Here is a 27,301-nt window from a genome sequence, read left to right as displayed (position 1 = left end):
ATGGGGTCGCAAAGAGTCAGACATGACTGGGTGGCTGGACAACAGCAGCAAGAACTCCAACATGGAACCTCCAGCAAATTCCATGAAGCCATGCCAGGCAGAACAAATGCGGTGTGGGGGTGGTATTGGCTGAGGTGGAGTAGGATGTGGCAAAGCTGGAGTTACTTCTGGAACTCAGCTGCGAACTCAGTTCTTCAGGGGTCCCTGAGTTTAGGCCAGGACTCAGAAGTTTGCAGCAGGTGGAGGAATCAATTTTGCTTTGGAAATCTGGTCCAATTAAGGATATGTGCTGTGGTACCCTAATTGACAGTGTTCCACCCTGCAAGAAACGCCCCACCCCAAGCGTGACTTTCCGCCATCGCCTCTCTGGAGGATGGGTCATCCTGGGAGCTGTCCTCCCAGTTCATGAATATGTATACATTAGCTCTGAGCGGCCAAGGCAGATTCCCCGTCTTATTCATCTTCATTAGCGAGGCCTGGACTCCCCAGAGGACCTTTCTGACAGAGTCTGGATTTTCCCCTCTCTGCATAGTGGGGGAGATAAATACCACATTATGCCACCCACAGGGCTTGTGCATTATGCCTTGGGAGCCCACAGCAGCTCCACCCTCCCCCAGAGCTCGATGACATCTTCTCGGGGTGTGGGACCCCCCCCCATTCAGCCACACTGGGACTCATTGTGGTGTCCTGGTTGAGGCTGCCATGGCCGGGGAATGGCCTGAGGTGGGGCTGAGAGAGGAGCCTTTTATCCCAGGAGTCAGGACCCGTATGAAACTGCTCCTTTGCTTTCATTCCTTATTCCCTTCTGGTGGGGCCTACACTCTCCCTCCCTGCCTACCTCCAAGGCCCTAGATGCTGAGAGGAGGTAGCTTTCCTTGGTGGAATGAATTCTTGAGAGAAGACCCAATACCTCCACAAGCACTGAATGCTTCAGGATTTCTTACATGACCTGAAAGCCAGGGTTTCTGAACCTGAGACTTAAAAGACTTCCAAAGAAGAAAATACAAAAGCTGTATGGAGCCCCCTCTGATAGGTGCCCTGGGATTTGAGCTTCTTGACCTCAGCTGTCCTACTTCCCTGAGGGCACAGTTAGTGTTCAGCACCCGTTCATGCTTGACCCACAAGACCTGCTGGGAGCGCTGGATTTTGGGCACTTTGGAAAGAAGGCAGGAGTAGATGGAGTCAAGGCCTTCATCCATCATGGCGCTGCTTCTCACAGAGAAGGGGTGGCTGCCACCCAAATCACAGCTCCAAGGCCCAGATATCTGGGCCAACAATCCACTGAGGTTGCAGATTCTCAGTGGGGAGTGGTAAGGTAATAAGACGGGTAAATAACCAGGCCTTGTTGTCAGGATAGCTGATCATAAACTGTGGTCCTGCCACTTACTAACTGTGATCTCAGGAGCTCTTAAGCTTTGTAAGCTCTCCTGTTCTCAGCTGGCACATGGAGGTAATGATAAAATCCAGTAGTGTGGTTCCATGGATCAAATGATGTAGTGCATGTAAGCAGCATGAATCAAGCCTGGCACAGAGTAAGGACTCGATCAGTAGAGGCTCTTATTCTTAGGACATTGCACCAGGAGTGCGTGGACCTGGCTGCGTGTGGAGTCCGGTATCAGGATTCTGGGTCACCTGTGAAGGGTGGAGCACAGGGCAAGGTCAAGCCAGGCCCTTGAGCAGGGATCCAGTCCTAGTGGAGAGCAAATCAAGAACCCACAACCTGCGGCTCTGACGGGACAGGAGCAGCCTAGTAAATACATCTGGAGATATAGCAGGCCCCAGGGCATCAAGTGAGTGAGTCATGAAGGATTAGAACACTTTGCAGGCCAGGACTATAGGCTAAGGGTATGGGCTGATGACACTGATGTCGGCTATGCCTGAAACGTGCTGCAGTTTCTCATCTGGCTGATATTTTCTTGTCCTTAAAGCTTAGCTCTGCTGCCACCTTCTCCACTGAGCTGGTCCTGACCCGGGGTTTACACCTCTGTGGTAGCTCTTCTCTGACTGAGCCGTGATGACTTTCTTATTTAACTATTTTTAATTGAAGGATAATTACTTTAAAGAATTGAAAGCTAAAGCCATATGATCATCTCAATAGATGCAGAGAAAGTTTTGGACAAAATTCAATATCCATTTATGATTTAAAAAAAATAAGAACTTCCAGAAAATAGACATAGAAGGAATATAGCTCCACGTGATGACTTTGATTTTTCCCTCCTACCAGACTGTCAGCAGATGGAGGACAGTTCTTTGTCTTCTTCATCTGTCTAAACCTTGACTTTAAACACTTTATAGTTATCCTGATGAAGAATGAATGAACCCCCAACGTCATCACTGAGCCAGAGTTAGAGAAGAGAAGGACTGATACAAACAATTTATTGCTTATTTTAATTCCTAAGTTTGAACTTATATAATTAATAAAAAGACTACACTTTGGATAAAGGAAACACCCTCCCAAACTTCAGTCCCCTGTTTATCACTGTATCACTTTTGCCCTGTTCTGAACTATTTTTTTCTTTGTGTTTTCCCTTATATAAACTTGCTGATTAAACTTAAATGGCCTACTTTATCTCTTAAATAATAATATCATACGTCTCATGTGCTAGTCATATGTAACATTCCTAACTGTGATATTGTAATTTAAAATAAGAAAAACATACTTGGTCTCTACCCTGTTTATGGTACAGAATTACCACAATCTTTGGAATTTCCCAAATGAAGAGAGTAATGGAGCTACTATTACAATTATTTGCAAGCTGAAGAATTCCATAGCCAGCTCTTGTTTCTGTTGTTATGGGTATATGAGTTCCCTTTTATTTCTTGTCCAGCAAGGGCTGCCTTCCATGGACACTTTTTTGGGAGTGGTTGAGGGCTCCCTGCTAGGTATCAGTGTCATTTTGTCAAGGTCTGCCTGTCTCTTGCTGTGCTATATTATGTTTCTGTCTCTTTCCTTTCTTCTGCATACTCTGGGTATCTCCCTAGGGTGTGTGTGTGTATGTGTGTGTGTGTGCATACACACACCTTCCCCTGTGTCTGACTCTATGCGTCTCCATCAGTCTGCGAGAATGTATATGGTGTATTTACTGCAACTGCTGCACTCCCCAGGGAACGTCTATATACACTGAAACCAGTGCGATAAAAACCTGCCAAACTGGTGGGAGGGAAGTGAGAAGAAGTGTCAGTGAGGCAGACGCAGGAAGAGACGAGATGGCAGAGCTGGTGGCTGTCCTCAGGCACCCTGGAGCGACCCCCTACGGGGAGGAGAAGCAGCTATTACCCCCACCAGGCAAGTGTCTTCTTTGATAGCCTCAGAGCAAGTGGCAGATTTCTCAGTAAATTTCAGCTTCCCTGCCAGCCACGCTCCACCTCTCCCCTGCCTGAGAGCCGGGGGCCTTGAACACATGTTTCTGCTCATGAGATACACTTTCAGTTGTGTTTGGGCCAAAGCTGTCTCTCACAGAGCTCTTTGTTTTACTGACTCCTGTTGACAGTGGGTCAGCTTCAGGTGCCTGGGGACATCACAGCCTGTCCCTCTCATGAGCTAGTGGCACTCTAGTCCTAGCTGTGAGCCAGGATACGGATGCCTGCAGGAGCGGAGGAGGTGGGTCCACCTGTGGTTGGAGTTACCTAGGAAAGCAGGGTCAGGCAGGGGCCCATCATAATCTGGTCCACTTGGCTCCATCATAACCCAGTAGGGAAGCAGCGAAGGCCATCTTGCTTTGTAATGGATCACCCAGGCCTGATTCATTCGTTCACTCAACAGATTGACTCAACTAGGCAACTACTATGTGCTGAACACGAGCTCAAGCACTGGGGATTTAAAAGTGAAGAAGCATAAATATCCTTGACTTTAGGAGCTTGTGGTTTCAGCAAGAGGAAACAGTCAGGAAGAGTCAACCTGCTAAAAAGTCCTCTAGTAGATGATCAGGTAACACATGCCATTGAGCAAGATAAAGGGATTGAAGAATCAACCTGCTAAAAAGTCCTATAGTAGGTGATCAGGTAACACATGCTATTGAGCAAGATAAAGGGATTCGGGAGGACTGGTCAGGGTGAACGGCTTGAAATTTTAAAAACACAGTGATCAGGGAAGGCTCCCCAGAGAGCAAGGGCATCAGAGTGAAGGGGCCTGTGGAGGACCCCTGTCCTCGTCTGTGTTTTCTGTATTTCTGTTCGAGCTCTTTGCCTGGGATTGTGAAACTGAGAGATGGTGAAGAACGCATGGTGGGAGAGAGGGGTTTGGGGAAAGGATGCTTTGTAAATGATTTGTACCATGTTGTGAGTTTCGGAAGGAAGCTCAGTTCAGGGGAAGGTGATACTTTGGTTCAAGACAGGCTCACGCCCCTTGGGACTTGCACCCTCTCTGGGTGGCGCTTCTGCCAAGGACCCTCTGTGTGATAAGCAGACCATTATTGCCCCTCTGTGCCTCAGTGTCTCTCCCTGCCCCCACCTGCCTCCTGGGATGTTCTGAGACTAGCTGACATGAAGTCTGACAAGCTCAGAAGTCCATGGACCTTGGTCTCATACAAGTGCAGTCCTGGGGTCCAAGGTGATGGCCCCTGTAAAAATGATTTCCCTCCCTTGATGCTGGGTCCCCAGGCATGTGTTATTCCTCCCGCCCCTGCAGGGCTGAGCTGTCCGCTCCAGTTTGCATTTGGATGGCTGACACTCTGACAAGGCCATTTGGACATTTGCTCCTGGTACCCAGACAGGGCTATTCCCGATAGCTCCTGGGAGAGGGGGCTTGAAGTGCAGGCCTGAGAGCAAGCGACAGCCCGTGAGTCACCATAGGCATTTGCAAAAAGAGAAGAGCTGTTGCCCTGTTTCCCCCAATTTCACTCAGGTGGAAGCCTTCCCACTTGTCTGGAACAATTCCCAAAGCATCCTGTGCGTAATGACGGAGATGTTCTACTTCTCCCTTCCTTCTAACAAAGGCAGAACCCGAACTTCCCTGGTGGTCCAGGGGTTAAGAGTTCTCCTGCTAATGCAGAAGCTACGGGTTCAATCCCTGATCTAGGAAGATCCCACATGCCACGGGAAAACTAAGCCCGTGCACCACAGCTACTGAAGCCCACCCGCCCTAGAGCCCATGTTCAGTCGTAAGAGAAGCCATCACGATGACAAGCCCATGCACTGCAACTGGAGAGTCGCCCCAGCTCACGGCAACTAGAGAAAGCATGCACACACCAACAAAAACCCAAAATCAGCCCCAAATCAATTGATTAATTAATTTTGAAAACATGGCAGAACCACTCCCTGGGAGGGACCTGGGCAGGGGAGATGGCTTCCTGTTCCAGGTTCGACACTCCGGTGCTGGCAGCTGAATTCTCCATAGCGCCATCAAACCTTAGGACTGGAAAAGCCTTCGAGGCTTCTCAGGTTCTCCTCTCTCCTGCTGCTTTTCCCGCTGTGATTCATGAGCTGACTGAAGCCCAGGGAGGTAAATGGCTTGTTTAGAGCCACACAGCAGGTTGGCAGAGGAGCCAAGTTAGAAGGCAGCTCAGCTCGTCCTGCAAGGTCTGCTCCAGGCCCCCCTTCCAACGAGGACCGTGGAGCTCTCGAAGGGGCCGAGAGTCCTCTTCATCTCCTAGTCTTCCCAGCAGAACAGTTCTGTATCCCAATCCTTGGCCACCAAAACAAGCTTTAGAAATCAAAAAGGCTTGCTGAGGTGGGGTGAGCTGATTCGGACGCTGCAGGTGATGGTAAGAACTCAGAACCAGGACTTCTCTGATGATCCAGTGGCTAAGACTTTGAGCTCCCGATGCAAAAGCCTTGGGTTCGATCCCTGGTCGGGGAACTAGATCCCACATGCCATAACTAAAGATGTCGCATGCTGCAGCTAAGACCCAGTGCAGCCAAATAAATAAATAAAAACAAAAGAACTCAGAACCACCCCACTGCCCCGCGTAGAAGGGCCCTTGGTTTATTCTCCCAGTCCAGTGCACATTGGGACAAGAGCCCCCTTCTATTCTAGAACATCCTGGGAGTACACAGAACTCTAGACACAGCCAGGATACCCCATAAGGGGAGTGGGTAGCAAAGTGCCCTAACCCCACACTCCTTTTCCAACAGACTTGCATCAGAGACACTCATAAAAAGTGTAAAACCCTCTAACTTCTGAATAGGGTCGAATTCAGCAGCCTCCGTAAGAGGAAGAAAATGACAGTGGCCTGGCATCTGTTAGATGATCATGGGGGTGACTGGCAGACAGAAATGTGTGCAGCATGGAGACCCTGGAACGATAAGGAATAGGCCATGTAGATGGGGCTTCACCCTGACCCTCAGAGCTCATCTGCTCTGCTCCCCGGAGCAAGTCACTCAAGCAGAGTTTGTGCTTCGGTGTCTTCATGCAGAAAGCACAAATGATAATAACCAGCTTTCAGGGCTTTTAGGACTAAAGGTAATACACATAAAGTGTCGGCCGTGGGCGGTATCACCATTGTCATTATTATTATCGCTAATACTCTTAGGAACACCCAGACGAACCACTTAACCTTTGATGGCTAAAAGCTAGTTCACCTTCAGACACCAGCCCCCCCCAATCCCCAGACACCCCCCCAATCCCGTTTAGAATTCCCCAGAAAAGCCTGAGCACCACCCTCTTCACATCTGTTAGCACCAGGAGACTGAGGGCTGGGGGTCTGGGGTTTCCCATCCCAATCAGACAGAGCTGCATCCCTTCAAAGGGCTTGGCAGGGTTATCTTCATAACTGTGCTTCTGCTTGTACATGCATGCTAAGTTACTTCAGCTGTATATGACTCTTTGTGACCCCATGGACTGTAGCCCGCCAGGCTCCTCTGTCCATGGGATTCTCCAGGCAAGAATACTGGAGTGGGTGGTCATTTCCTCCTCCAGAGGGTCTTCCTGACCCAAGGATTGAACCCTGGTCTCTTATGTCTCCTGCATTGGCAGGCAGGTTCTTTACCACTAGCGCCACCGGGGAAGCCCCGGGGAAGGCATTTAGTTTGAGTCCAGCCCCACAGGACTTGAGGTCATCACAGGCTGGCCATCTGAATAGTTTCTGGCTCCTCACCTGTCAGGACCTCTCGGGCAGACAGGAAAATGGTTTGTTCTCCTTCTCTGTGCCCCAAATAAAGAAGAGCTAGTACTAAAAGGAGGGCAGGGGTGGGCAGAGAGGGGGCGGAGTGGGAGGAAAGACAGGAAACCCGAGGGCGAGGTGATCAGGGGAACGAACGCCTGGCAGCCCTCTGATCCCGAACTCCGCTCAGCATCTGTCTCCAGCACTTGGTCTGACAATCAGATCCTCTCTCCGCTCGGTGCCAGGGTCCCCGTTATTTCAGGGCACTTGAAGTGCTGTCATAAAGGCAATGACCTGTAACACCCCACTCAGCAGCATGTGCAGAGACTCCACAGCATGGGCAGACAGGGCCAGGGGCTGCGTCTCTGCCACCTTTCAGGTATCTCCCCATGTGTGTTTATTGAGTGCCTACTGTATGCCCAGTGCAGGGCCAGGCACTGTGCAGAATAGAGAAAAGCAGAGCAGAGTAGGTTCTGGAAGCGTTGTGGGAGTGAGATGGATGCAAACTCCAGCCTACAGGGTGTTGAAAAGAAAGGGGTCCAACTGCTGGGTTTGCCCTAGAACCGCAGCGTGTGTGCTAAGTCGCTTCACTCATGTCCAGCTCTTTGTGACCCCGTGGACTGTAGCCCACCAGGCTCCTCTGTCCATGGGATTCTCCAGGCAAAATCACTGGAGTGGGTTGCCATGCCCTCCTCCAGGGGATCTTCCTGACACAGGGATCAAACCTGCACCTCTTATGTCTCTTGCATTGGCCCGTGAGTTCTTTACCACTAGCACCACCTGGGAAGCCCTGTGCATTTGGGGTCCTGGAGAGACGATGTTAGCCCGAAGGGCACACTCTCCTTGCAGCTTAGGTGGGTATCGCAAGGACTCCGGTCTGGAGACAGATCTCCGGGTATGTGTCCCAAGATAAGCCTCAACTCCACAGGCATCTCCATCCCCTAACCCAGGGTGGGTGCAGATGGAAACCATCCCCCACAATCCCACCCCTCTCCCCTTCCTCCATGGATGGCGTCTGAATGGAAGTGGTTAAGTTCGGTGAGAACTGATCTGAGTTGTGCTTGAAGTTCTGCAGAAAAAGAGAAATACTGGATCCTTAAGTGAGTTGTGTGCTCAGTTTGAATATTGATGAGAAGTTTTCGAAAGTAAATAGACGCGTGTTAATTTGTGCCATTGTTTGAGAGGACTAGTTGGCATTAGTGGCATCACATGACTTTGCTAAACACAATATAGGTATACAAGTAGAAATTGCAAATAGTAGAATTATATCTGGTCTGTCTTGTAATTGCCTTTCAAGTATTACATGGAGACAATGGAGACATGAATTTGAAACTGACTCAGAGACGATGCAATCATTTCAAGGGAATGTATGTTGGTTGAGGAAAAGACTGTCTGGATATTTAAAGAAAGTTGTGCAAAACAATGGAATAGAGAAATAGGTATATCATCCTCAGAAAGGGTTCCATGCTGGTGTGGAAGGCATTCTAGTATCTTCTGGGTGACTTGAGGGTGTCCACAGCATGAGCCAGAACCACCAGTCCTGATTTCTGGTCTTGGCTCTGCCACTTTCTACCTATATGACTTTGAGCAAACTATTTAACCTCTGAGTATTTCATTTTTGTCAACAGTAACACAGGGATGGGCTAGTGCCCACTGACTGAGTGGTTACAGTGAATAAATTAGATAATATATTTAACTCTTTGTGCAGGGCCTGTCACTTAACAAGGGCTCAACAACTCTTAGCTTCCATCTTTATTAGTAATATTTTCTATTAGAAGGGTGCCTATATTTTATTGAAATAAGTTCCACCTATAATATTTTTACTTCCCTCATTCATACGCTCACTCTTGTCTTCTGCAAGACCCATGAGACCCATTTTTTTGGTGCCTAAAATGGCAACGAGCAAGCCAAAGCAACCTCCATGGACCACACTTCCCATGTCAGCTCTGGCTCCTAGCCCGAGCCAAGGCGCTGAGGCTACACTAGTGGGCCATTTGTGCACATCTCACTTCCTTGAGATGTCACCTTGGAAGGGGGTCATCACTCACATCTGCGGGTCCTTCAGCGTAGGAGGAGAGACCCCTCCAGGGAAATTCTACTTCCCTGCAGCCCCCTTGAGTCCACATGTCTTGGCGATAAACATTCACTCTCGTTAAGACAAGGAAGTCTCAGGAGACTAGCAGTACACACGTGAACGGTGACACATCCACAGGTTCTCCAGCTTGTCCCTTGCCTCAGCACCACTTCAAACATCCGCTAGTCCAGGGTTCCCCAAATTTCATCCTCAGAGCCAAAGTTTTGCAGAATATTAAAAAATAAAAACAAGCCTTCTTTGATCTAATGCATTTGGAGTATTCTTGCCTGGGAAATCCCATGGACAGAGGAGCCTGGTGGGCTATACAATCCATGACATCACAAAAGAGTTGGACACAACTTGATAACTAAACAACAGTGAGTAAGCAGATATCTTGATGGTAGCATTTCTTAGAGCATCAGTGTGCTAAATCTCCAAGCTAGGGGAGCGCTGGCAAATTTAGGAGGTCATGTCTCCCAGACTCCTTTGACCACAAAATTCACTTTACCATGAGCACTCAGGGTGGAACTTTCACGGGGAAAGACTTCATTTTTGTCTCTTCCCAGCCTTTCCAGGTTTCTCTCAAGCTGTTTGCCTGGCTCTAGGCCTGGCACTGGCCTCATCTTCTGCACTGTTTCATTCGTAGGCACAGACTGGATTCTTGGTCTTTACTCCTCTGAGTTTGGGATAGGAGGGTTCTTTGATCTTTTCCTTAAAGTCGCAGCCAGACTTTGGGGCTAAGATTCTCTCCTTCCAGCTTACGCCCCCCCCGCCCCCGCTGTCCCCTAGGCTCTCTCTGCTCATAAGTGCTCCCAGCACCATCTCTCCTCCATCCTAGGTTCCTTCTGCCCTCTTCAACTCTGAACTTAGCCCCACCCTTAATCCTCAATTCATTGTTCTCTGAAAGTCACCAATTTTATTAAAATTATTAACGTTCTGCCTCTTGCCTACTATCACCATTCAGATGTGTACTGTTCTCACCTGAGATTCATAGATTATACCACTTTGCATCTTTTCAGATGGTTCCTAGTGCAGGAGTCATTGTTCTCAGATCTTTATTAGTCTCTCTTCAATAATTCAATGATGCTGATAACCTGATATTCCTCAATTCACAATGATTTAGAGGAGACAATTCATTTAAGTATGGGGACGTCCCTGGTGGCTCAGATGGTAAAGAATCTGCCTGCAATGCAAGAGACCAGGGTCTCTCCGATCCCTGGGTCAGGAAGATTCCCTGGAGAAGGGAATGGCAACCCACTCCAGTATTCTCGCCTGGAAAATTCCATGGACAGAGGAGCCCGGCGGGCTGCAGTCCATAGGATCACAGAATTGGACACAACTGAGCAACTGATGCTTGCTCCAAAACACCAAAGACCAAACTTTTAGCATGTGGTACCCTTTTTTTCTCTTTATTGTAGTGGTCTTAAAGTACACTTTGATGCTAAATGGTGCTAAGAAGGATCAGATGGTGCAAGGGAAGAAATGATTAGAACATCTATTTTTGTATTTAAAATAGGAAATTAGACTGTATGCCATTTTCCTGCCTTGGTCTATACATCAGCCATTTATGTGTCTAGAAGGCATGGAGGTATGTGGAGGGGCCTACCTCTCCCAGTGGTAGACACTGGCAGTCTTACTGACTGATTCAGTTTCACATACATGACAGAAAATTTGTACGTGCAACTGATACTGTCAATATTGGTTTTTTTTTTTTCAGGCCTACATTTTAATTTTTTTATTTTTTTTATTATTTTTTTAATATTCTTTTTTATTAGTTGGAGGCTAATTATTTCACAACATTTCAGTGGGTTTTGTCATACATTGACATGATCAATATTGTTTTTAAAAAATCCTTTAAATAGAATCTACAGTATTTTGCGATGAGCAGAGAGTGAGCATGAAAATTTATTTTGTACAACATAGAGGTTTTCTGGTTATGGAAATGTAAAGAGTTTTCTTTTAAAAGAATCAAAATGTTCTACATTTGCTGACCTTTTCAGTTCTGACAAGCAGCTGTCAGAACTATGCCACTTTGCTGATAACTTTGAAAAGGTAAACAGTTCATCTGCCCCCTCAATATAAAGGCAATGTGTTAACAATGATTTAGAAAGTAACTACTTTCAGAAAGCATTTAGGGCAAGGAGAGACCATTTGGGAAGAGAAAAAGGATGTTTGGAAATATTTTCACCTTTATATGATTTGATAATGAGGAAATATGACACTTTAAAAACTCATATCTCAATGCTTTAAAAACTTGAAAATAGAATCTTCTACTTGCTTAAAAACCTTCTAAGTAGTTTCTGAGAGTTTTAACCCATTTGTTAAAAAATATAAAAATTTAGCATCTTCCTATTAGTTAAAAGAACAGTTGATTGACATCAGAAAAGATGGAAATCTATTAGCTGAATTTCAACAAGAATCTTCATATAATTGGTTCATGAAACTGAAAAGATATATACATATCTTGATTTAGTCAGCATAGCCAGCAATGTGCTTTTTGCATCTCTGTGTCTACATGAAGTGTCTTTTTGCTGTTGTTATGACAGCCATTGAAGCAAAGTATTGAAATAAACTGGACCCTAGACCTCAAAATCCCGTATCACAAAATGCTAAACAAGTATTTTCAAAAGTAATGAAAGCAATCCCAACACATCAGTCTCACCACTATTTGTAATAATTTTCATGGTGATAGTAAAATGTTTGTATCATTCATTAATAATAGAAAATAAAAATTAAGATGGTATTTTATCTTTATCTCACTTCATTATTTCCTCATTTTGTAATAATGCAATGGTGTTAATAAGTACTCTTTGTAAAGAAATATATGAGCTTTGTAAGTGCATGCTCAAAAATTGTTCTTTACTATGGGGTATGCAATCAAAACTCTTTAGAGACCTACTGGTCATTGGAGTGTGTAAAGTTGCAGCTGTTCCATAAATTGCTCTCATCTCAATCTCTGATATTCACTTTCCTGTTACCTTTTAAACCAACCTCCTTTGTACCCAAGAGTTTGTTCATTTAGACCCAGCTCAGAAACTCATAGTCTTCTGTGAGTTGGTGCATCCATGTGGGTGGAGTCCCTGTGGTCAGTTTCTTTATTTCTCAGTAATTTGCCCAATGCCTTCTAGATCTTTCTAGGGCCAGGATCCCTGAACAGCAGATTGAAAATTCCCTGTGGGAGCAGCAGTAAGGAATTTGAGATGATGCTGACAGATGAGCATCAGATAAGCAGATAGCATTACCATGGCTATGCTGTGGAAGGTGGTGGGGACAATTCTTGCATCTAAATACTCAGAATGACCGCAGAGCTTGAGAATCACTGTGTGTGCTGTGCTTGTTTGCTTTGATCGTGTCTCACTTTTTGTGACTCCAAGGACCACGGCCCACCGGGCTCCTCTGTCCATGGGATTCTCCAGGCAAGAATACTGGAGTGGGTTGCCATGCCCTCCTCCAAGGGATCTTCCCGGTCCTGGGACTGAACCCACGTCTCCTGTGTCTTCTGCACTGCAGACAGATTCTTTACCACTGAGCCCCCAGGGGAGCCCAGTGAGAATCATCACATAGACAGAAATCAGCCAGCCCAGAGTTAGTCTTTTCTCATCATGTCTCCAGTCCCCACTCTTTCCTCCTTGGTCTCATTCCATCGCCACTCTTTCCTTTATCCTATTTTCGATCTTCCTCCCACCGTCCTCCTTATTTATCCCAATCTCTTATCTCACTCTTTTCCACATCCACCTTCCCCGTTCCCCTCTCTGGGGAGGGAGGCAGAACTGGAATGGGGTCAGGCCAGTGTTTTTCAAACTGCTGGTCATGACACATTAGTGGGTCGAGAAATCAATTTAGTGGGTCACGGAATCAATTTAAAGGGTCATGACCAGAACGTTTTTTTAAATGGAATAGAAGAAAATCAAATAGAACAGTGTCCATCAAACATAGTAAGGATAAGTGCTATCCGTAAGACTATATATGTGCCTGTATGTGTGTGCCCTGGGTTGCAACGTAAAGCCTATCAGTTGCCGAGAGTCCTGGAATCCTGGTTGGAATGAACACGCTGGCCTAGGGGACAATGAGAATAACTTGCACACACTGGCAGCAAGTTGACTTCAGCTTTGAACTTTTGGCTCACATTTAAAGCCGTGCTGATGACATCATCTGCTCCTCCACTAGTTTGTAGTCAAGCGATTTCTCAGTTCCAACAGTTTGGCTTCAACAGCTGTTTGTTAACAGTTTGGTGTGACAGCTGTGGGCTGGTAGGCAGGCATTGGACACAGAGTAAGGCTAACTAGAACTGGAATCAAAGCTTGGCTTGATGTGAGTCTAGACTTCTGAGTCTCTGTTTTCTCATTTGTGCACCAGATCCATTCTTTCCAATATGTTATTTTATTAAGGTTTTGTCATTCAGTCGCTAAGTCGTGTCCACCTCTTTTGTGACCCCATGAACTGCATCATGCCAGGCTTCCCTGACTTCCACTATCTCCCAGAGATTGCTCAAATTCATGTGCCTTGAGTCGATGATGCTATCTATCCGTCTCATCCTCTGGCACCCCTTCAGTCTTTCCCAGCATCAGGGTCTTTTCCAATAAGTCGGCTCTTCACATCAGGTGGCCAAAGTATTGGAGCTTCAGCTTCAACATCAGTCCTTCCAATGAATATTCAGGGTTGATTTCCTTTAGGAATATTAAGGTACACATGGAAAATAAATTTATTTGCACAGCTCTCTAGGAGGCTGGAGGTCCCCCCATGACCAGAGGGCACCAGACTCTGGAGGACACGTCTCCTCCAGGCATTTCCCAGCATCACTGCATGCCACCAACTCCCCAGGTGGGAAACTGTCCAGATGACCACAGTATACAAACAGGTCTGGAAATATTTGTCCCTGTAAGCCTGTGCGTAGGTCCCCATGCTGGGAACATACAAAGATGTGAGAGACATCAATGCCATCTAGAAGCTGATTGTTTAGCAGTTGTCCTCACCACCTGCAGTTTGCAAGAGACACAGTGTGGGTCAGGGCCAGCCGAGTCCTGATCAGCTTTTATTTGCAGTGGTCTCTTTTTGCCTGGAGCCCTGACACTTGAAAGTTTCTTTTGTTTCTGTGGGAACTGAACATAACCTCTGAAATGCCTTGTAATCTTGATATTTCTCAGTTATAGACATAAACCTGAGGTGAGTCAAGGCTCTAATGGCTCTCCAAATGCCAGAGTCTGCTGCATTCACCATGCGCACCAAAGGGAGTAAAATTAATTACTACCTTCTTAAAGAGCTGAGCCTGGGTGGATACACCCTTGAAAGTGGCCAGCAGAAATGCTCCATCCTCCCCACGCAGCTGCCTGCACGTCTTTCTGCTAAAACCTTTGATGCCTGAGGACCCCTGCCTCGGGCCATTAGCAAGAAGGCTGGTGGTCATTATTAACTAGTTGGCATTGACTGATGGCACCAAGTTGCTTTTTTTTTTTTTTTTGGCCACACATGGGCTGGTGGCAGGCGCTTAGTTGACCCCTGGAATTTGGAGTTTATTTTGCCATAGAAACAAAGAAATAAATTAGAGCAATAAACAGAAGCCCCCATGGTTAAACACACTGGTTAGAACCACTCACTAGCCTCTGCTGATTGCCTCCCAAAAACCACACACACACCAAAGAATCCTGCCTCTCAGCCCCTTGGTTCTCACTCCCAGATTCCTGGCACTCTTCCTCTCTAGACCATTAAAATGAAGAGAGAGATTTTGTCCTTTTATTTTTGCCCTCTTGAGCCCAGTGTCACAGAAAGAGATGGTGTTTGTGCAACATCTTGCTTACTAAAGATTCGGGAATTCCAGGTTTAAGTAAGCGATCTTCCTTTAAAATATGCTTATATAACCAATTGTATGTTAAGAGTACCATGGAAGTCTCTCTGCATAGAAAATAACTCTTTAACTTTGTCAGGTCATACTTGATGTTTCTTAAAAGTGAGAGACACGTGTGATTAAATGATATCCTTTCAACTCAATTCCACAAGCACTTGTTATTGACCTACTAGAGAGACTGGCAAGCAACAGTTCAAATCTGATTGGCCATTGCTTTTGTAAACCAAGTTTTATTGGGACCCAGTCACACCCATTCATGGGCGTCTCATCTACAGTTGCTTTTACCAGGACAGCAAGTTGAGTAATTGATACAGGCCATATGACCTCGCCAATGCCTAAAGTATAAACTATCTGGCCTTTTATAGACAATAGTGTGGTTTCTCCTGACCTACTATGTGTTAAATCTCAAGGTCAGGGGGGAAAGAGAGCTGGATACAGAAGAAGTCTGGCAGGGTCCTTGTCCTCTGGGAGCCTGCAAGTTCACGGGGGAGAAGGATCTTCTTCATAAAGCGTGAACTGCCAACAGTCCTGTTTTCTGTTTAGCTACATGGTGTCCGCCCTGACCTTGGGCCTCTGCTTCCATCTTGCCATCTATCCAGGATGCCCCATGACCTCTCACCAGAGAAATCTTGTGCATGCTTCAAACCTGCTTCCTCTTCCTGTCATTCTCACCCCCAAACTCTGCGTGACACTCTCCTGCTTGTTAGCCTTTGCAGGCCCAGAGGATAATTTGTCCCATGCAGATGTTCAATGAGCATCTGGGATCTTCAGATGAATCCCCACACTGATTTGGGGAAGAAGAGGGAAATCTCCATGAAATGACCTTCTCATTACCAATTAAAAAAAAAAAAAAATATATATATATATATATCCCAAGCAGAGTCCAGGCAAAACTCATGAGCTGGAATACTCTACATGTCATCTCAGGCCAAGACCTTGGCACGGGCTCTAAACCAAGTTCCAAGGATTCCCCAAATAATGAAACCATGTGGGTTATTGTCTTCTATCGTCTGTCTGTGTCTGTGTCTGTGTTAGTCACTCAGTCGTGTCCGATTCTTTGTAACCCCATGGTCTATAGCCTGCCAGGCTCCTTTGTCCATGGGATTCTACAGACAAGAGTACTGGAGAGGGTAGCCATTCCCTTCCCCAGGGGATCTTCCCAACCCAGGGATCGAACCTGGGTCTCCTGCATTACAGGAAGATTCTTTACTATCTGAGCCACCAGGGAAGCCCGCTGCCTTCTATACAAGTCACTATTTCTGGAGAATATCTTTTGTCCATTTTTGGTCATATAGAAAAAAAGAGGGCCAAATAACATATTCTTCTCCTGCTTTCCCACTAACATCTTCTAAACACCACCCCTACAGAAAAGGAATTTTTTAAAAAAATCAAAATGAGAACAATAATTTTATGTGATAGGATTATTTGTACGGCTGTTCTCCCCGTGATGAATCCATCCAGGGGCTCAGCACCTCCCCCCAGGTGCCAATTCATAAATCAGGAAATGCTATTACCCACTGGCCATAAGAACAGAGCCCACCCCAACACAGAGGACTCATTTCAGGAGCAGCTGCCACATTTCCAGCATAGCAATGAGTTCAGAAAAATCCACCTGGCTGTCTAGAAGGAGGAGAAATCTCTTTTATTTGATGCGTAATCAGTCTTTCCTTCTTCTCAATTCCTTCTCCCCTAGAAATACATGGAATTAATGGCCCAGATATATGCTATTCCACAGAAATAATAATAACAGAGCTAACTAGATTGAAGTGGGGCAAGGGGCACTAGTGAGGATGGTGCAGATTTCCTAGGAAACCTTTCCTATTAGCTTAAATCAGTTCATAAAAAAAAGCACGGAGACAATTTAGTGGAAGTCCTCCTTTCTGGGTGTCTCTCCTGCAAACATCCATCAGGGGCAGGCAGAGAACCAAGAAAGAGAGTTGAGAAGGAGGAAGTTATTGCAGAAAAGACTGTGAAGTGGTTGTTAGTGATTTCTCCAATGTAAACAGGTACTTAATTTTTATCTCAATGGATATGTGTTGGACTGAAAGTGAAAATGTTAGTTGCTCAATAGTGTCTGACTCTTTGTGACTTCACGGACTGCAGCCTGCCAGGCTCCTCTGTCCACGGAATTCTCCAGGCAAGAATATCGGAGTGAGTAGCCATTCCCTTCTCTTGGGGGTCTTCCTTACCCAGGAACTGAACCTAGGTCTCCTACATCGCAGGTGGATTCTTTACTTTCTGAGCCACCAGGGAAGCCCAAGTTGGAATGGGGAGGGACCATAACGAGAGTTAAAGAAAGAGAAGAAAGGAGAGAGAAATGAGAAGGAAGGTGGCAAGAAAGTCTTCTAGGGGTATGACCATAGTCAACTGGCAAGTAGGAAAGATACAGCAAAACAGGTGATGCCTGTGCATCTCTGCAGTTTACATTCTAGAGGGGATGGTGATACACAGTGAGCAAGTCATCCAATAAGCAACCGAGATAATTTCTTCTAGTGCTGAGTGCTACACAGGAGTCACGTGACAGAGTGGAGCTGGAATTAGCAGTCGGGGGCAGGTTTAGGCTTGGTGGCCCTGGAAGCTCTTTCTGAATAGATGACATGTGAATATCAAGTATCTATGAGAACAGTCTAGACAGAGGGAACAGCAAGTGCAGAGACCTGAAGCAGGGTGCACTTGTACATTCAAATAAGAGAAAGATGGTTGCCATGGAGAGAGACGCCAGGGGCAAATGGAAGCCCGTGCAGATGTGTAGGAGACAACTTTGGAGCTCTTCAACAGGGCCAGGTGTCCGTGACTAATTTTTTTTTTTTTTTTTTTTTTTGGCCTCACCAAGTGGCATGCAGGACCTTAGTTCCCTGATTAGAAATTGAACCTGTGCCCCTGTGTTAGGAGTGTGGAGTCTTAACTACTAGACCACCAGGGAGGCCCCAACCATGACTAATTTTGATCTAATTCATGTGGTAGAGCAACAGTCAGGAAATTGTGCAGAAAAAACAGAACAAACAGGAAAACCTTGTCTTCTGTTTATTGCTTGGACTGGCCTTTGCCTGAGCATCATCTAGAATGGGAGAGAGATGTTCTTTGATAAAACAGCAACAGTGATTAGAGCTAATAGCACAGTTCAGTTCAGTTCAGTTCAGTCACTCTGTCATGTCCGACTCTTTGCAACCCCATGGACTGCAGCACGCCAGGCTTCCCGGTCCATCACCAATTCCTGGAGCTTACTCAAACTCATGCCCAGTGAGTCGGTGAGGCCATCCAACCATCTCATCCTCTGTCGCCCCCTTCTCCTCCTGCCTTCAATCTTTTCCAGCATCAGGGTCTTTTCAAATGAGTCAGCTCTTCGAATCAGGTGGCCAAAGCATTGGAATTTCAGTTTCAGTATCAGTTCTTCCAATGAATATTCAGGACTGATCTCCTTCAGGATGGACTGGTTGGATCTCCTTGCTGTCCAAGGGACTCTCAAGAGTTTTCTCCAACACCACAGTTCAAAAACATCAATTCTTTGGCACTCAGCTTTCTTTATAGTCCAACTCTCACATCCATACATGACCACTGGAGAAACCATAGCCTTGACCTGATGGACCTTTGTTGGCAAAGTGATGTCTCTACTTTTTAATGTTCTGTCTAGGTTGGTCATAACTTTTCTTCCAAGGAGCAAGTGTCTTTTAATTTCATGGCTGCAGTCACCATCTGCAGTGATTTGGAGCCCCCAAAAATAAAGTCTGTCACTGTTTCTATTGTTTCCCCATCTATTTGCCATGAAGTTATGGGACCAGCTGCCATGATCTTAGTTTTCTGAATGTTGAGTTTTAAGCCAACTTTTTCAGTCTCCTCTTTCACTTTCTTCAAGAGGCTGTTTAGTTCTTTGATTTCTACCATAAGGGTGGTGTCATCTGCATATCCGAGATTACTGATATTTCTCCCAGCAACCTTGATTCCAACTTGTGCTTTGTCCAGCCCAGCATTTCTCATGATGTACTCTGCATATAAGTTAAATAAGCAGGGTGACAATATACAGCCTTGACATACTCCTTTACACTAATAGTTACATATTGCTTAATGTTACCTGGGCAGTGTCTTTTTGTGTGATTGTATATGGAGGGACTTCATGTTTTGTCAGCTTTATTGAGGCATAATTAACATAAAATCACCTGTTAAAGTGTATAGTTATATGGTAGTAATGTTTATATGCTGATTGCAGTGGTGGTCACATGAATCTATACAGGTGATAAAATGACAGAACTATATAGACACTTCATAACAATGTCATTTTCTTGGTTTTGATATTACAGTTTTGTACAATGTAATCATTGGGGGAAATGGGTGTTGGATACATGGGACCTTTCTATATTACCTTTGCAACTTCTCAAGAATCTAAAATTATTTAAAATTTTTTTAATTAGAAAGCAAAATAAAAATTTTAAATGTAGATAGAGGAAAACAATTTTAATTACACTACACTAATCATTGTTGCAGAGAGGATCCATCATTGGATACAGAAATTAGTGTGCAAAAGTTAGAGGAGAAATAGGATATTTGTATAGTCCCAATGTATTTCTTCCAGATATTTATTCACTTCAAGGGGAAAAGTAGTAACCTGACAGTGGAGAAACCACCTTAGTCAAAGTTAACATCATCAGTAACAAGACATATCAATATGACAAATTCCTTGAGAAAATGCACTGACAAGGACATAATATTGCTTTTATAACATTCTTGTCCAAAATGCATATACTCATTCTAATTGTGCAAAAGCCTCAGACCAACCCAAAACAAAAGACATTCTAGGAAATAACTGACTGGTATTTGTGAAAAGTGTCCAAGTCATGAAGACAAGGAAAGATTGTTTAAAATTACAGATGACTAAGAGTTACAATAACTGAATGGAATGTGAGATTCTAGAAAAGAATAGAAAATTAAGTAGAAGAACTGGTGAAATTAGAATCAGACCTAGAGTTTAGTTAGTTGTATTTTACCAATGTTAATTTCCTGGTTTTCACAGGGGCAATGTGGTTATGTATGCTTTTAATATTAGGGAAGCCTGAGCGAAGGGGATATGGGAAATATCTGTGCTAGTTTTGCAGCTTTTCTCTATGTTTAAAATTAATTCAAAATAAATAGTTCTTAAAAAATTTTTAAATGTATACAGTAATGTAGTCACAACTGCAATCTAGATATATTGTTGTTGTTCAGTTGATAAGTCATGTCCAAATTTTTGCGACCCCATGGACTACAGCATACCAGGCTCCTCTGTTCTCTCCCAGAGTTTAGTCAAATTCATGTCCGTTGATCAGTGATACTATATAACTATCTCATTCTCTGTCGCCCCCTTCTTCTTTTGCCCTCAATCTTTTGCAGCATCAGGGTCTTTTACAATGAGTAGTCTCTTCACACCAAAGTATCAGAGCTTCAGCTTCAGCATCAGTCCTTCCAAGAATATTCAGGTTTGATTTCCTTCAGGATTGACTGGTTTGATCTCCTTGCAGTCTAAGGGATTCTCAAGAGTCTTCTCCAACACAACAGTTCAAAAGCATCAATTCTTCCTGCTATGGACATTTCCATCCCCTCATTTTTTTTCAGCTATAGATTTAAAGGTTTTTATTTTTCTATTATGTCAAGACTTAGTTATTCAGATCACATTATCCTAAGAGACATGCAGCAAATAACAGATTGCTGACCTATTCATTGAGAAAATTACTAAACACGTAAAATTGTTTCTCAACAGGTCTACATCTTAGAGCTGCCAGTGAGATATCTTTAAAAAGCTGAATTTCCCCTGTTTTTTTTTTTTTTTAACCAAAAGCATTAAACACCATACCCTTCAGACACATTTCTTCTTCTCTAGATATCAATTTTCCTGAAACTTTTCAAATAAGAGTAGCGATATTAGCTCATTGTACACTTTTGTCCATTTCTTCCAGCTTTATGGCAATCTCCAGAAATCACTCCATCCCCCAAATTTCTTCCCTGCTCTATCATAGTCAGACCCCTCACCCATCACCAACCCCTAGACTCACAGATTGTCATTCTATCACTATAGTTTGCCACTTCTAGGAGTTGGTGCAAATGAACCATGCAACATGTAGTCTTTTGTATCTGCCTTATGTGACTCAGGACCATAATTTAAGATTCATTTGTGTTTTTGCTTGTTTTATTGCTGAGTCATATCCTGTGATATGGATATACCTCAGTTTATCCATTTACCTATCAAATGATATCTGGGTTGATTCTGGTTTGGGGAAAAGTGCCTATAAACATTCTCATACAGGTTTTTATATGAGAATAAGTTTTCCTTTCTTTTGGGTAAATATCCAAGAGTGGGATTTCTGGATGTTTTATGAGAAACTACTAAACTGTTTTCCAGCCTGACTGTATTTTGCATTTTCACCAGTGAACTATGAGAATCATGGTTCTTTTCTCCCATCCTCAGTAAGTGTTGTCTGTTTTTTTTTTTTTGGGGGGGGGGACTCGTTTTTTTGTGGGGGTGTTTTTGTTTTGGGGGAAGGTTGCCCCAGAGATATGTAGGAATATCTTATCATAGTTTTATTTTGCTTTTTCTTAATGACTGAGGATGTTAAGCTTATTTTCATTTGCTTATTTGCCATCTATATATTGGGCTTCTCAGGTGGCGCAGTGGTAAAGAATCCACCTGCCAATGCAGGAGACGCAGGTTTGATCCCAGGGTTGGGAAGATCCCCTAGAGAAGAAAATGACCACCCATTCCAGTATTCTAGCCTGGGAAATCCCATGGACAGAGGAGCCTAGAGGCTAAAGTCTATGGAGTTGAAAAAGAGTTGGACATGACTGAGTGAGTATGCGTACATGTACCATATCTTCATTGGTGAAGAGTCTGTTCGAGTCTTTTGCCTCTTCTAAAACATCAGAATGTTGCTTTCCTTGTTGTTGAATTTTGAGAGTCTTTATGTATTTTGAAAGCGAACTCTCTGTCAGGTATGTGATCTGTAAATATCTTCTCCCAGTCTGTGGCAAGATTGGGACCCATCTTACAAAATAGCAAACCAAGGCACAGAGGTTAAGCAACCTCCCCAAGATTACACAGTTCATGAGTCTATACTCTTAGCCTCTCTCTTATGTTGCCTCTCTAGACACTCTCTGTTCTAGGTGGAGACAAACCTGGATAATCAGCATGACCAGGTCCACTCCCTTTCCATCTGAGGCAGCTTCAGAGTGACCCTGCAGTAGCCAATGGGAATCTTTTCAGTGGGATCTGCTAGAGGCCCTGATGCCTTTATAAGTAGGACACTACTGCACAACATGTATCTATCAGTGGAGAGGGTGCCTTGACAGCCTTTTGGATTCCATAAGAATGATCACTCACTAATTAAAATATTTTAACCACATATAGAAACCACATATTCAGAAAATAGAAGGGAAACTCTATTTTCTTATGTTAGCCATTTCCTGGGTTTATTTTAGTCTCTTCTACCTGATTTTATACAGCCTAGCTTGGTAGACCTAATTAGATACTTCCTCAAGTGTTCAGGAAGTCAGTGCCTGTCACAACTCCTGCAGGGGATGTGGAAGAAGATGGACTTTTTTGTAGCTTGAGGTTCTGCAGGTAAGACCCCTGGAAACCATTTCCTGCTAAAGCTCCATCCCTTGTTGAAAATCTGGAGCCTGTTGAAAATCTGATCATTTGGGATACCTGTGGTTAGGTGCAATCTAGAATTAAAGAGCCCTCTACATATTAAAAATAAAATAAAATTAAAATTTGGATTTTACCCCCATAAGCAATAGTGATTCACTAGAGTAATTTAAGCTAGGGTAAGACAGTGACATACTTGAAACTCAAACAGATTATTCTGAGGGCAACATGTGAATTGAAAGTCACTCAGTTGTGTCTGACTCTTTGTGACCCCATGGACCATACAGTCCATGGAATTCTCCAGGCCAGAATACTGGAGTGGGTAGCCACTCCCTTCTCCAATGGCAACATAGTGAATGAATTAAAACATTGGAAACCAAGAGTTAGTGAAACCAAGTAAGAATATGTTTGCTATTACTGTGCCAGGTACTTATTTAATTTAACCTTCGCAGCAGTACTACAAAGTAGTTATTTTTTATTTTTATTTTCTAGATGAGAAATTGAGACGTTTGTGATTCACCTGAGGTCACCCAGCTGGTAATGGGTAAAGCTGTGATTATGATAGTTCCATCAGAATTATGGGGCTGGTATAGGTATAGGTTTAAGGGATGTTTAGAAGGGTAAACAGCCTTGGTGATAACAGGACATAGGGGAGACTGAAGGAGATAAAGGATTTCAAGGTGATTCTTGGGGTGTTTGGCCCACTGGGCTTCCCTGGTATCTCAGATGGTAAAGAATCTGCCTGCAATGCAGGAGACCCAGGTTCAATCCCTGGGTTGGGAGGATCTCCTAGAGTAGGGAATGGCTACCTACTCCCGTATTCTTGCCTGGAGAATTCCAAAGACAGAGGAGCATGGTGGGTTACAATTCATCGGGTCACAAAGATTCAGACATAACAGAGCTACTCACACAACTCTCAACAAACTATTCTCAGAACCTGGTTGTATGATGATGTCATGAACTCAAATAAGAAATAAGAAATTCAGTAGGAAAGCCCTTTGCAACCCTAATGTTTTCCCTCTCTTTGTAAGAAATGTCTTCCCCCTCTTTGTAACAAATGTCTTCCCCTGTTCTCTGAATGTTACCCTCTTCAAACATACAAGGAATTTTCTATCCACAGTTTTTAATCTTCTATTTCTTCCTGTCACCCTGTTCCTGCACCTCCATCTTCAAAATCAAGGTTTGCTTTCTCTTTTAAACTGCAGCCCTCTTTCTTTCCTTTGCCACCAAATACTCTGAGTTTGTGGTTTAGACTTTCTACTTTCATTTTTTCTACTGCCAACTCTTTACTCAACCCTTGCAATCTGGCTTTTCTGATGAGACTACTCTCTTAAAAAGGTAGCCTGTGACCGCCTCTTAACCAAATCCCATGGTCTCTGTTCAGTTCTTATCCTCTTTGACCTCTGCTTGATGGTTACATCCATCATTGGATGTCAGTGGTTGACCTTACCTTGGCTTCTTCATACATTGTAGAATTCTGATCATCATAAATCCAATATAGGTTCTTTCACCATTTTAAAAGGAATTTCAAAAATATACTTCAATGCCAAATAGAAACTTCAACCTTTTGGGATCACTTTTCCATAGTTTTCCCAAACAAACCAACATACAAGTCATCACTGTGGAGACATTGTCAAATATATTTCATTTTTTCCCCAAGTGATCAAACTTCCTTTCCTTCTTGTGTATTTATTTGATGTCTTTGGTAGCAGCATGTAGTTTATTGTGATAGTGTTGGCTTTAAGACATCAAAATGATTAACCAAGTTTATCAGTTAGGGGTAGAATAGGATAAGCCTCAAAATTTCAGAGATTTAATACATGACATTTTATTTCTTATTTATTCAGAGTTTACTATGGGCCCAGTAGCTCTCCAGAGAAGAAACTTTCCAAATGGGAACTTGGGGATAGAGGCTGATTCCATCTTGCTTCTCCTGTATCAGACATGGTCTATATCACTGCTGCTGCAGAGGAAAGAGAGGAGCTGAAAGGTTATGAACTTTAAGTGCTCTAACTTAGCTGTTATACATATCACTTCTACCCATAGGCCAGGATTATTCAGGGGCCCACATAACTGCAGGGGCCCATATAACTGCATGGAGTCTGGAAAGCTCAGTGTTGGGGTGCCTAGAAAGGAAAGAACCAGATATGAATGAGCACTACTTATTTCTATTTGCACTAAAAAGGTCCAAAGAATATTTCCCTATAATGTTTCCTAAAATTTATCCTCTAGCTATGGGATAAGTATTCTCTTAGCTTTACATTGGTCCTGGATGGTTGTGCAGCAACTCTACTCAGCCAGAAGAAGACATTTCTTCATATTGTGGAGGCACCTCAAAGGATGAAACTAGTGACTCTATTTCAGCACCAGAACTTGAGGACAGCTCCCTCGCATTGTAAATGATTCTGCCTGGACATCAGATTTCTTAGCAGTAGTGATTTCCTGAATTTTTAAATAGATAGAGACGTACACATACAGTCAAATACTTCAGTTAAAATCCTCATCATTCCCATTCATCTATGCCACAAATTTGAGCAACGTATGAGCAGAATGGGACAGACCATCAAAATGCCATCCTCTCTAAGTGTTTGGTTGACAAGTTCATATGCATTTTAAGTGACAACATTCACTTGTGAGGCTGTGCTACCTTTCACCTTAATAAAACTGCCAAGTAATTTTGGAACCATGGGGAAAAGTCTGGTTCTAGCCCCCAGGGGATCTATTGAATAACTTGTTTCTTGCTGACCTCAATCAGTCTATAATTTCCAGACGTTTCTGCTCTCATCTGTGAATCTGTCCCTCTCTCCAGGCTCTTATTTGGAAACCATCCCTGTGGCACATATAACTTGAGGAGTCACAGGCACAGCAATTACTGATGAAAGATATTCACATGTGGCAGTTTCCTCCATATGTGGTATGGAAATTAATGAGCATTTATTTTATGGCAAAGTAATAACAAAACTGTTGGTAGAAATATGTCCTCATTTCTCTGTATATACATATCTCTTTACACATAGTATTTTCCCTCTCCAAATAAACATTTAAGAAGATGAGTTCAGCTTTTAGAAAGCCTAAGGGTGAGCAGAATGGATTTCTGAGCATGCTGGTGTTCTAGATTATTCCTGTCAACCCCTCAAGCACGTTTCTTTGTGATTCCCATTAGAGGTGGGGGCTCAGTCCTGACTTTGCATCACATACTAAGGGCAGCTCCTGCTTGCCTCTGTAGGCCCCCCTATTTGCCTCATTCTTTCCTCTTCTCTCTAGTGATGGAAATATCAGACGTCCCAGCAGTGTGTCCCCTGTTCATCCAAACCTGGCAGGATCTCAAGGAAAAGAAAAGGGCAATAAGATGAAATCACTCTCTCAGAAAAAATAAAATAAAACCACTAAAGGGACATGTTTTTGGAAGGGCAAGAGTTGCTCCCCTCCACACCCCCAAAAAGCCCTTTTTGGGGGGGTGCAGAAAAAAAGTGTCAGACCATAATCACCAGATAGCTTTTTGTTATTTCTACACTTGGGCTACATCTACACCTTCAGATCTTACTGGCTTTTTCAGGCTCACCTAACCCCTCATCAGAACCCTCCCCAGCTCTGAGGCAAAGCCAGTGTGATGCTCCATTCTGCTCTGGGCATCAGCAACAGAATTCTTCAACTCTTGCCCATCTGTAATGTTTGCTCCCCACTTGGCACATCTGGACACATTCCAAAAATTAAGAACATAAGCTAATAGAATAAGAACACCTTGTATTTATATAGCACCTTCCTTGGAGGTACTATAAAAGTGAAAGTGAAAGTTGCTCAGTCGTGTCCGACTGTTTGCGACCCCATGGACTATACAGTCCATGGAATTCTCCAGGCCAGAATACTGGAATGGGTAACCATTCCCTTCTTCAGGGGATCTTCCCAACCCAGGGATCAAACCTAGGTCTCCTGCATTACAGGTGGATTCTTTACCTGCTGAGTGACTTTGCCAATTGCATCTCACTGAGACCTCCACCAGCTCTCAGCAAAGGCTTTTTCCCTCTGCTATAAGCAGGGACATCCGAGACATCACTGGGAGTGACTCAGGAAAGTGACACGACCCTTCTCTGCAGCACACGCACCAGTCAGGCCGGCAGTGGACACACACACATGCCTCAGTTGACTGAGGAAGCAGCAGTAACATCCAAGGGAAGAAGGCTGAGACCTGCCCTCCACTGAGTCTGGCAGCTCACCTCCTCCTGCAGAATCCATTGCTTGAGATGCCCAGAGAGAGAGAACTGCTCCACGGACACATGCACTGTGTGCAAACAGGGCGTTTAGCTACTTCTCTTAGCAGCCTGAGGATTGGTCCCCTCAACCCCCAAGTAAATGAGTTCTGTGTGCCTCCCACTAGCCACACTTGCTTTGCTTCAAGTAATTTTTCATAAATATTTCCTAATCAAGTCAGTGATCCACACATATTTTAAAAGTCACCATGAGGACTTCCCTGGCAGACCTGAGGTTTAGACACTGTGCTTCCACTGCAGGGGGTAAGGGTTCAATTACCTGGGTGGGGAACTAAGATTCCCACATGCAGCACAACCAAAAAAAAAAAAAAAAAAGTCATCATGCACCTGATGAGGATAAAACAAAGGATTACACAGAGTGGGCTGGGAGTGTACTGTCTTTGGGATTGAGGGCAAAGGGGAAAATGGCCAGGTGGCGCTAGCGGTAAGGAACCTGCCTGCTAATGCAGAAGACATAAAAGACCTGGG

General features: G+C 44.2%; 1 protein-coding gene across 4 annotated transcripts in view; it reads left to right on the top strand.

Annotated features, from left to right (window-relative positions):
- The window catches only part of PLXNA4 (plexin A4), a 469,014-nt gene that overhangs the window by 304,286 nt on the left and 137,427 nt on the right, over positions 1–27,301 (top strand). The gene's annotated exons all lie outside the window — the stretch shown is intronic.

Source organism: Muntiacus reevesi, chromosome 6 (genome assembly GCF_963930625.1).
Source record: "Muntiacus reevesi chromosome 6, mMunRee1.1, whole genome shotgun sequence".
Lineage (NCBI taxonomy): Eukaryota > Metazoa > Chordata > Mammalia > Artiodactyla > Cervidae > Muntiacus > Muntiacus reevesi.
The sequence above is the reverse complement of the archived record's forward strand: the minus strand, read 5'-3'. Positions and strand labels throughout refer to the sequence as shown.